Source organism: Octopus sinensis, linkage group LG1 (genome assembly GCF_006345805.1).
Source record: "Octopus sinensis linkage group LG1, ASM634580v1, whole genome shotgun sequence".
Taxonomy (NCBI): Eukaryota; Metazoa; Mollusca; class Cephalopoda; order Octopoda; family Octopodidae; genus Octopus; species Octopus sinensis.
In genome coordinates, this window is record NC_042997.1 from 166561860 (window position 1) to 166574359 (window position 12500).

Here is a 12500-nt window from a genome sequence, read left to right on the forward strand (position 1 = left end):
CATGAATACACGCACAAGCATAACCGCCTAGTTGTGCCGGTTGAAACAACCTTACTCAGAGTTTCATGCAACGATGTACATCCGTATAACCGGCGGATAGTATAATATTTGTTTAATCAAAAGTAGAAAGAGTTGATAGAACTAATACTATACTATCCGTGATATGAAATTCTGAGTTACAAAGTTTTAATCTATATTATCATATACTATCAATATATATAGTCTACAGATTATGAGTGTTGATGTTGAATACTCTTTTTGATTCGTGTAAATTCATTAAGCAAACATATGCGCTCTCTCTCTCTCTCACAAAGATATTTGTATTTTTGCATATACATGTCTGAATTATAAAGTGTGTGTGTGTGTGTGTGTGTACGAGGGGGTGCTGAAAAGTTCCTGGTTTTGAGTAAAAGAAAATACAGGAGGATCAGTCAATTATGTTTTTATTCAACATATTCCCGTCTTAGATTTACGCACTTATTGCAACGGTCCTTCAATTGTTTTCTAAGCCCTGTAAAAGAACTCGGAAAGTTGGACCTCCGACCAGGTATTTCGCGATACCCTTTAAAGACAGGAACTTTTCCGCACCTCCTCGTGTGTGTGTGTGTGTGTGTATGTATGTATGTATGTATGCTTGTGTGTGTGTGTGTGTGTGTGTGTGTGTGTGTGTGTGTGTGTGTGTGTGTGTGTGTGTGTGTGTGTGTGTTTGAGTGTGTGTGAGTGTGTTTGCGTCTATCTATATCATATGTAAAATACTTATATGCATTTATGTGTACAGCTGTTATGTATTATAAATATATCGAACCACAACCACGGATGAACGTCTTTATATATACACTCATCACAACCGTATGTAAATAAACTCTATTAAGCACTGTAATAAACTACACATTATATTAAACCCTTTTCAGTTGTTTTGAATAATTTATTTTTGCTGTTGTTTAATTCACTTTGGTTCCGATCATATAGATCTGTGATCATAGGCGTTTAACCTATGGCACTAGAGATATATTAATTAGCCAATGTATACTTCATTTATTTAAAAAAAAAGAGTTGGTCGCGATTTGAGGAGAGTTCGTGGCTATTTCTTTCATGTGAAACACCCACATAAGGGATCTCTCATGAACTTGAATCAAATGAAGGTGGGTATGATGTTTTATGGTGAGTCGATGTCTGTTGTTTGTCGTATTAGTATCGATGGTGATTGGTGGAGCTGTTTATTGTCAGTATTATTTAAATCCAAAGCGGCGAACTGGCAAAATTGTTAGCACGCCGGACAAAATGCTTTGCGGCATTTCGTCCGTCTTTACGTTCTGAGTAAAAATTTCTGCCGAGGCCGACCTTACCTTTCATCTTTCGGAGTCGATAAAATAAGTACCAATTGAGCACTGAAATCGATATAATCGACTTACCCCCTTCCCCGAAATTGCTGGCCTTGTGCCAAAGATTGAAACCATTATTTAAACCCATCTAAGGCGGATGTATCGTCAAAACGTCGATCAAAATCTTTAACGACATTTCTTCCGGCATTTTGCGTACTGAGTTCCAATTCCGCCGTGGTCAACTTTTCCTTTCATCCTTTCGAGTCGATGAAATGAAATTCAAGTTAAGTACTAGGATCCAACTAGCTGTCTCCCATCGAAATTGCTGGCTTTAGGTCTAAATTAGAAACCATTATTTGAATCCATTTAAGGAGTGGCAGGATCGTTAAAGCATTGGAGAAAATATCTTTGCGGTGTTGGTTCCGGTTCTTTACAATCCTAGTTCAAATCACGTTGAGATTAATTTTGTCTTTCATTCTTTCGGGGTAGATAAAATAAAGTATCAGTCAAATATTGGGGATCGACTGTATAGATTTAGCTCCTCTTCTCAAAATTCCTTTATTTAGATCCATTTTAGTCATGTTCTAGCTTACCAAGGATCAAAAGCTTTCGAGCTGTTACCGAGTCATCTTCTTTCCAGGTATATTGTATCCAGAAATACATCCAAAGCATCATTTTTTAAGATGGCGTGGTGTTATTTGAAGGCGACAGTCACACGAAAACTCCCTCGTGGACTTTTGTGGACTTTTGTAGTTGCTTAACCCCAGGAAATTTCTGATATCTCGAGATATTCCAGTCATGACTATCTCGTAGATTTGTATATCAAGGGTTACATTGATAACTATTTTTATATCTTTCGATACATTGGATATACAGATTTCATGAAGACAATTGTGTCTTCACACGACGTACTTCACATTACTCCACTAAACAAGATACTCCAATAAATACAAACTCTCAACGGTCTCAAAGATTTTCTACAACTTCCACGAAATTTCAACGACTCCTACGACTTCTCTCTCTCTCAACCCCTATACGCTACTTTTTATAAGAGATCGGCTAGTCCATTCTTCCAATCCCACAATGACCTCGCCACAACAGCTATATTATTCTTTAGGCTGTTGGGTATAATTAGTGGGATATTTGAGATTTGACTGCTATTTCTAGCAAGTGGGAAAACCACTTAGAAAACTCTCGTTGGATTTTGATAATCGTTTGAAGGTGGTTGTATTCGGTTGTTTTGGTGTTTGGCAATGATATTTGAAAATGTTCGATTCTTTTGTTTGGGTTTTGGGGTTTATTAATAATGGCAGTTGAAGTTAAGTTATTACGAGCATGAAAATCATGCGAAGATCAAAACGAAGATGTACATATTTATTCTTAACACGTTCCAACAGATGTGAATGTGCATATACTAATCGCTGTTGTATTTCGCCTTCAAAGAAAAACTTCCTTCAAACGATTTGTCCTGACAACACGCTCAGTTCACTGACGCTGGTAGACTTTTGAAACAGTGGTGTTTTGGTCTCATTGTGTCTCTTCAATCAAAGCTATCTCTGAATTCCTACAAGAATGGTAGCTTTTGTTTATAGAAGTCAACAAATAAATTATTTACTGAGGCATGCTGATGTCTTGTCAAGTCGATATTGAATTCTAATGAGAACGTAAAACAACGAGAAAGAAACCAATGATATGCATGAGTAAAAGTAGTTTTCATGGTCGTGGTTTTTGTTTAATCGCCAGGTCAATCAAGCCTTTAAGAAAGGAAAAAGACATATTAAACAATTAGATTATGTAATCCTGAAAAGACCCTACCAAATCATATGTCGATCCTGACAAAATTTGAAACAAATATTAGCTACAGTGAAACGCTGTATGAAGAAGTATTAGAATATGACAATATCATAGAATTGTTAAGAGTAATTGATATTTTCATCATAAAATATTACAATAAATGTAATTTAATCTTAATAGTAAAGTCTGATTATACGCGACAGTAAGGACATTCCCATTGACCGAAAGTGAAAAAAGATATGTAAGATTGAAAATTTTGAAATCTAAATTAAATTGGTTAATTCGCTATCCTGTTGGTATACATACAAGGTGTATTCCAGAAGTTTTGACACTTTTTTAGGAGAGACATTTATTAATTTCTATGAAATACAAAACTCTTATCTTCTTCAAAATAGGATCATCTGACTTCAATGCACTTGTTGCAGCGTTCCAGCCACTATGTGAAGGCCTCCATGGAAATTCTCCAACGTGAAGGTGTCCAGGACCCTTTTCGCAGCTTCCTCCATCTTCTTCGGTTTGGGGGATAGTCAAAAGTCAGAGGTAACAAGGTCTGAACTGTAGGGAGGGTGAGAGATAGTTTTGATGCCCATCTTTGCTAAATAGTTGATTACCATAATGAAATTGTGGACTGGTACATTGTTCTAGAGTGGATGTTCTGACCTTTTGCGATGAAATCTTCCTGAACCCTCTCAAAACCTCCACAAAGTACCCTCACTGACCGTCTGGCTAGAGGGAACCCAGTGGATGTAGGTGATGCCTTTGCAGTCGAAAAGGGGATCATCATGAGTTTACCGGTGGACTTGCTTTGCCTGGCCTCTTGTGCCAGCGAAAAATAGGTGTTCGGCTAGCGAAAAATAGGTGTTCGGCCAGCGAAAAATAGGTATTTGGCGAGCAAAAAATAGATGTTTGGCGAGCAAAAAATAGGAGTTCGGCTGATACAAGTTAACCCATAAGCTGTCCGGAGCATTTCATAAGTTTCCGTAACGTTTTTGTCCAGTTTAACACAAAACTTTATTGCATGGAGAGCTTCCAAATTGTCTTCACGGCCCGACCGTATTCTGCAAACTAGTCAGTTGTGACAAGCAATGTTTTGTAGGATGTGTTCAAAGTGCTGTTACACCCGTCTCCTTCAATCTGGAATAAAAAGTTAGTAGGTCAGCTTCTTAGGTGTATAGTAATGATATACTAAAATTACAATAATCTAAGACAGTTATAACTGCCTCTCCGAAAAAGTCTTAAAACTTCTGGAATGCACCTTGTAAATACATACATACATACATACATACATACATACATACATACATACATACATACATACATACATACATACAAACATACATACATACATACATACATACATACGTACGTACATACATACATACATACATACATACAGACAGACAGACAGACAGACAGACTGAGAGAAAACGTGTATGGCCCATTGATAAGGAGTTTGCAAACCCAATGTCCAAGATGCACTTTTAGTTTCATACCTATTATTATTATTGGAGCCACAAGATACATACAAAGCCGCCTGGAGCAAAGTGTGGCTGAACTTGGGTTCTTGAGGGAGAGAATGCAACTTCTCATTCATACGCTGCAGCTGATCACGATATCTAGAATCAAACAAAAGTCTTCACCGTCTGCTCAGCGTTGAAAGAATGATGAACAAAGTAAGATCCTTTCCTTTACAACCTTGCTACCAAGCAGGTAGCCGATAAAAATTAACTTTAAATTAAAGAGAGAAAAAGAAAACAGCATGCATTCAAACATACATACATACATACATACATACATACATACATACATACATACATACATACATACATACATACATGCATACATACATACATGCATGCATGCATACATACATACATACATACATACATACATACATACATACATACATAATATATCTAAGGAGAACGTAAGGAGAGCTAATAATGAAAATTACAGCTTTTACATCTAGGTTATAGATTTTCATTTGTATCTATTACGGCAGGTGGACTAGGCTATACAACACATTTGCATAAGAGCCTAAAAATGCTGGGATGTAGTGGGTGGGAGCTGCAAAAAAGAACAGCCAAAATGAAACCAAGTTAGTGGTACTGAAAATGTTTAAAAACTTCAAATACATTAGATGATATATGTAAATTTGAAAATGATTTGCATAGTACTTTGTCAACAAAGGGGCCTATAAGTGAAAACCGAAGAGGCCGTTTCTAACAAGCCATAAAACCATGGCAAAAGCTGCCGTGGATAGGGAGATACATATAAGATGGCAGAGTATTGTTGGGAGCTTATAAGAAAAAAAAAATTCAGATGTGATCATGCTAAACAATAAGAGAAAGCTGCTTCCTAAACAGTACAGTTGGTTAAATAACCTTGCTTTTATGCCTATTTATATCTTCAAAGTTGAATCAACATGAGACGGATGGAATTTCTTGGCTGAATGATGTGTTTCTTTGCACGAGATATATTTCTATCTACGATTACGTGTGTAATTTCGGTGGTATTTGATATATTTTTGCCTTTTATTTATTTATTTATTTTGGTAACCGAAAAGTGAAAAGGCAACTGCATATATGTAATTACTTAAATTTTCAGTTTTTACAAAATATACTCATTTTCAGTCGTTTGATCGCTGCCATGCTGGAGCAACATCTTGCAAGGTCGATAAAATAAGTACAAAAGTCAATTCCCCACAGATATAACAGAATCTGTTTGGATCATTTTTGCACTGTCTTGCACTCATTGTTGAAAACAAATAAGATCTGAAAGATAAAAAATAACATTAAACACAAGCTTTGAATCACATTGTAGGTATTACTAAGATTGGTCTCTAGCCTTGGGTTGAAACCCATTTTACAATGCGGTAGAGAATTTTATTTAATAATAATGACAAAAAGGGTATACAGTGACAGTTCTGTAGAAACCATGCCTAATTCAACAAAAAGAAGGCCAAAAATGGATTTCCCATGTCGTTTTGCATATCAAAACGGCCACGGATCTCTTGTACTTTTTGAGTGTTGCACAGTGATATCACTATTTTTTTCCAAATTGTTTTATATTCTTCAGAAAAGTACCGAAGGAAAGTTAATCTCTTATGTTATTTTTCAACAACCACGCCACACACATATGCTTGTACACACATACACACATACACACACACACGCACGCACACACACACACACACACACACATCACACACATGTACGTATGCACAAACACTGACAAACAAGTAATCTCTCCCTCCCGCGCTCTCTCCCTCTCTTACACACGTACAGACGGGTCAACAAATTCTTGGACACACATCTGCTCTCTCTCTCGCGCGCACAAGCATGTATACATGCACACATACATACGCACACACATACATACACACGCATGCACGCACACAGTCAAACTCTCTCCGTCTCACACACACACACACACACACATTTAAGATCACGCACACGCACACTGTTAATGATAATAGTGAGACAAACTGGTGGAAGCGAGATAGGATATTTTTTAAAGTTGTTGTTTCAATAACAATGACACCAATAAAAGCAGCAACAACAGCAAAAACAACAACAACGACGACGACCGGAAGCACATTCGAATGGCCTCTTAACTTCATATTCAAACTAGGATGAGCAAACTATGTGTTATGAAGAATAACAATATTATTGAACTCCCCCATTTTTCTTCTTCTCCATATCAGTCTGTTTTAATGCGTAAACAGAATGAATAATTAGTAATGGTGTCAAATTTTGGTACGAAGCCAGCAATTTGAGGGGAATGGTAAGTCGATCGCATCGGCCCCAATGCTCAACTTGTACTCATTTTATCAATCCCAAAAAGATGAAAAGTAAAGTCGACCTCGGCGCAGTTTGAATTCAGAACATAAATACAGATGAAATACCGCTATGCATTTTGCTTGGCCTGCTAACGATTCTGCCTGAGAATGAATAATTAATAAATAATAACTGTATCTAATTACAGAGATGTACTTGCATAGCAAGTGATTTGATCTGAGATCGTGTGCTGAAACGAAAATAATTGCAGCGTGGAAGGTGTTTGTAAGCCATTTAAGAAACACACAAAAGCCGTTCGATTCACTTCGATGCAGCACGGATTTTTGTCAGTGAACAGGTCGCGGTCTTAAAGCGATGAAAATATTTTGACAAATTAAACTTAAATGTTGAAGTGAATTGAACGGCTTTTGTGTGTTTCTTAAATGGCTTACAAACACCTTCCACGCTGCAACTGTATCTAATTTCGACGCAAAATCAACAATTTTGAGAAGAGGGGTCTTGTCGATACCATGGTCCCAGTACTTAACAGGTACATTATTTTCTCGATCAAAAGGTTACATGGTACAGTTCATCTCAGCCGTATTCTTTTTAGCGCTCTCAGTAGCCACTGGTAGTAGTAAACACATTTGACCTCTGCTGACCCAAAGGAGTAAAGATTCTTTTGTCTCTATGGCTGACCTCCCCACCATCTACCGAATCTATTTATAGACCTGTAGAATATGATCCATTCACGAAACTGCTACCCAACTATTTCCTCCAACAATGGCAATGGTGGTGATGGTGAAAATGATAAAAAAAATAATATGCCGCAGCTGCTAATACTAAATGCTACTAATACTGCAATAATACTACAACTACTACTATTATGATAACACAGGAATCTGAGGCCCAACTACCACCCTTACCACTACTCCCACCCCTGCTACTATTGCTGTTGCTGTAACCTCTGCTGCTACTACACATAAAACAATAATAACAATGATACCAGTGATGATGACGATGAGATAATAATGATGATGATGATGATGATGATGGATTGATGATGATGATGATGATAATAATAATAATAATAATAATAATAATAATAATAATAATAATAATAATAATGAAAGGAAACGGATGGAGCCTCCTCATGGGCTGATTAATGATACATCTAGTGATGGCGTCACAATAAAAACATGGTAATTGTGCAATCTGATAATCACTATCTGTTATGAGTGACAATGAAAAAAAAATATTGTGAATAACGGTGGTAATGAAACTGGAGCCAATGATGGTGACAGTGTTACATCCGGTAGGTTCAGAGATTCTGGTCCGGCCCCAGCCTGTCGATATCCAGAAAGGGATCGCCACACACGGCGTAGATGGACCAAGCAAATTAATGCTGTGGTCATGGAGTGTTACTACCTGAGCAGCCCGGTAGATGAAAATTGTGCTCAAATTAGGGGTTATCGACAACGTGTGTATGATCATTGGAGAGAAAAGGGATTGTTTCAACTCACAGAACAGAGACTATGTGATCAAGTTAGAGCAATAAGAAAAAATGTTGGTTCACAGAAGTAGAGCTTGAAGCTATCAAAAGACGGGTCATGGAAAATAGCAGCAGAGATAACAATGAAAATACGGTTTTTACTAATAAGAGTAATCTCATAGCACAGGAAAGGAGTAGTGGTAGTTTACTTGATGAGAGACATATAGAGGTTCTAAAAGAAGACAATAAAACTAATGGCGATATGACAGATGAACAAAAGACAATCTATGACAGAATAAAGGTAAGACTACAGGGGAACGATAGCGACCGATGGAAACTGAACCAAGAAACGAAAAATGTCAATGAAATTCTGAAATACATCAGAACAAACAACATCACAGAAACAAATAATTTGATCAAAGCAGCAAGTATGGTTGTGGCAGAAAACGTGGGTGTTGATGTCAAGAAAACGAAACATAATGGGAGGGACAAAAGAAAAGATCCATGGTGGAAAAGAAGAATCCAGGCAGGGTTAGTCATGCTCTTGAAGGAAATCTCTGTGTTAGACCGAAAAGAGAAAGAGGAGCTTAAAAGCGAACAAAAATGCTGGGCGTTGAAAAGGAAGTATAATACTGAAAGTAGTAACAGAGGACCTGAAACAGCACCTTGTTGCAAAGAAAGCAAAGCTGGTAAGATACGACCAAAGAATGAAGGGTTACCACCAGAATAGGTTATTCAGACTAGATCAGAAGAAATTCTATAAAGAAATGAATGGAGAGTGCACAGATGAAAAGTTGATAGCAGATAACATTGAAAGTCAAAGGTTATGGAATGACATCTGGAGCAAAGACAAGGAGCACAAGAAGGATGCTGAATGGTTGCAAGAACTGGAACAAACAGCAGTCTGTCCAAAACAGGCAGAACTAGTCATTTCAGTTAGGGAAGTGAAGGAAATCAGCAAAAAATCGAGCAACTGGAAGGCCCCAGGACCAAATGGAGTTCAAGGCTACTGGATCAAAAGATTTGGTGAATGCCATGCACGAATAGCTGTGCAATTCAACACCTTGTTAAATGCCGACCAAGTAACACCAGAGTGGTTGACATTGGGTAGGACAGCGCTGTGCCTGAGAAACATCGAAAAGGACAATACGGTAGACAATTACAGGCCGATATCATGTTTACCTCTTATGTGGAAGTTATTGACTGGAATACTTGTAGAGTCAATGTACGAACATCTGGAAAAAATGGAGTCCTGTCACATGAGCTTTTGCAAACAAAAGTGCGGAGGTACCAAGGATCAACTCCTGATAGACAGAACTGTACTTAGAGACTGCAAGAGGACGAAAAGTAGCTTAGCTATGTCATGGATCGACTATCGTAATGCGTACGATATGATCCCACATTCTTGGATTATGGAGTGTATAAACCTACTTGGTATTGCATCGAATGTTGAGTGACTGTTTCGAAAAAGTATGGCGAATTGGAGGACAGACCTGACAGCATACGGAGAAAGTTTAGGGACTGTAGAAATCAGGAAAGGCATCTTCTAAGGGGACTGTCTGTCCCCACTGATCTTTGTACTGTGCTTGATACCACTAACACTGATTCTGAGGAAAGCAAAAGCTGGGTTTGTATTCAAAAGCCGCCAACAAAAAGTCAACCATTTGTTATTCATGGATGACCTCAAACGTTATGGTAAAGATGAAGCCCAAGTCAGTTCCCTCGTTGATGCAGTGTATACTTTCAGTGTTGATATCAGAATGTAGTTCGAACTGAGGAAGTGTGGTGTGTTAGTAGAAAATTACAACCACGGGACTTCTGCCTACCTGTAAGAATTAATCGGCTCGAAGCTAAAGCTAGTACCATGAACGTACCCTGAACGTAACAGTGACGAAAAATACTAATATCTACCTTGAAGAAATGCAGCTAGATGAACCAGCACCCGCAGGAAATGTAACTGGCACTTCGTCGGTCACGACGACGTGGGTTCCAATTGGTCCTATCAACGGAACATCTTGCAAGCGAAATTAACGTCTAAGTGACTGAGCACTCTACAGACACGCATAACCTTGTTGTAGTTCGGAAAGAGATTCAGCGTGACACAGAATGTGACAAGGCTGGCCCTTTTGAAATACAGACACAACTCATTTTTGCCAGTTGAGAGGACTGGAGCAACGAGAAATAAAGTGTCTTGCTCAAGGACACAACGCGCGGTCGGGAATCGAACTCACGATCGTGAGCCGAATACCCTGACCACCAAGCCACGCACAGAAAAATGAGCCCTGAAGCTCTTAAGATACGCATTTTTTTTTCAATTTCCATGCGAAAAAAATATTTGATTTTTTTTATTATTTATTGCGAATCTGTATATAAAGAAGAACAAATTATTTTGGATCAGTTATGATTTATTATGGAGTTACTAACACCTCGACTTCCATGAAATTTTTTTATTGCAAATTATCTCGGCTTTTTATAGAATAAAAAAAAAAAAATGAAATAACTGAAATTACCAAGAAATCTTTTTACGATGCATTGTTGAAAAAGAAAAACAAAAGAATATGAGAAAGACAACTTGTTTATCATAGATATAAAAGAAATGGGTGATATTTCCTGTTTTCTTAGAAGTCTTGAGATGAATGGTATATTTTGAAAGAAGGGGCAACACAAAAGCTAACATCACACTCAGGATGCATTCCTTTTTCGATTGCAGGCAGCACAAACTCTTGACGGACTCTTCTTTTCAGTCTAAGGTATGATATCTGGGAAATGTCTTTCTGTAAGACGAGCTAAGAAAGGTTTCTTTCCAGGGCGTCCTGGCTTGGGAGATGTTATACCGGGTTGGTTTTCTTGCAGGATCTTCTCAATCACTTGAATCCAAAATTACAAAGGTTTTTTGCTCTCCCCGGACATCTTGTACAGATTATAAGCGTTCCATAAAGCTAGATCAATGATGTGGAAAGATATTTTACGTCACTTCCTTGGAATTGGATAATCAGCCAAGTGTTGGTCGACTCTATCTACGCCTCCTATCATATTGTTATAATCCATCACTGGTTTGGGCTTCTTTACAGTAACTCCTCTTTTCTCTACTTCAATTATCTCTGCATATATATACGTATATATATGCATATATATATATATATATATATATATATATATATATATATATATATATATATATTATATATATATATAACGTATATTTTCGTTCAAATATATATTTACTTGGCATCACTGAACGAAAATATACGGGATAAAATGTTAAGAGGTTAGCTGAAAGGGCAAAACAATATATAAATAAATAAACGATAAACAACCAAACAAACCAGCGCCAATACACTAAGGAGAAATGAGAGCAAAAACAACTGTAGGGTAAATGCCCAATCAGAGCCAAGAACCTTGATATATACTCAATTCTTACCCATTAGTGACCGGCATACTCTAGTCTCAGACTGGAAACTGAGTGGGTATACTATTACTACTCAAGATCAGCATCTTCCAACTAGGCATTACCTTTGTAATGTTCTGAAACATGAAAATAACCCATTGTATCGAGCATGCGTAGAATAACTAGAGACAATCGACTACATAATCCCTGGATGCGACCGACTAGCACACCAACGGAGTACATGCAGCAACATGACGACAGCTCTATACATCCACTAGTCAATATGCCGTATATTGGTGGGAATATAAATCGCCACAAGTTGTCTAGAATGTATATGTGCAATTCCAAGTAAAACGGGCAGCTAATTAGTATGTAAAACTACTTACAATATTTTATAATGTTGCTGTTATCTAAATTCTTGTGATAATGCAATCAGGCATTTCACAATAGGAAAAAATAAAGCAATTGAAAAATGCATATATATGCATATACATGCATGCAAACACACAGATTTATACAAGTATACATGCACCAATAAATACATACATACATACATACATACATACTACATACATACATACATACATACATACATACATACATACATACATACATACATACATACATACATGGTGGCTGCCCCCTCGTTATCGAGTATGGCCATTGCACGAAGCTTAATCAATGTTGTTATGGTGCAATGCCTGTGCAAGAAGATTTTTTTTTAA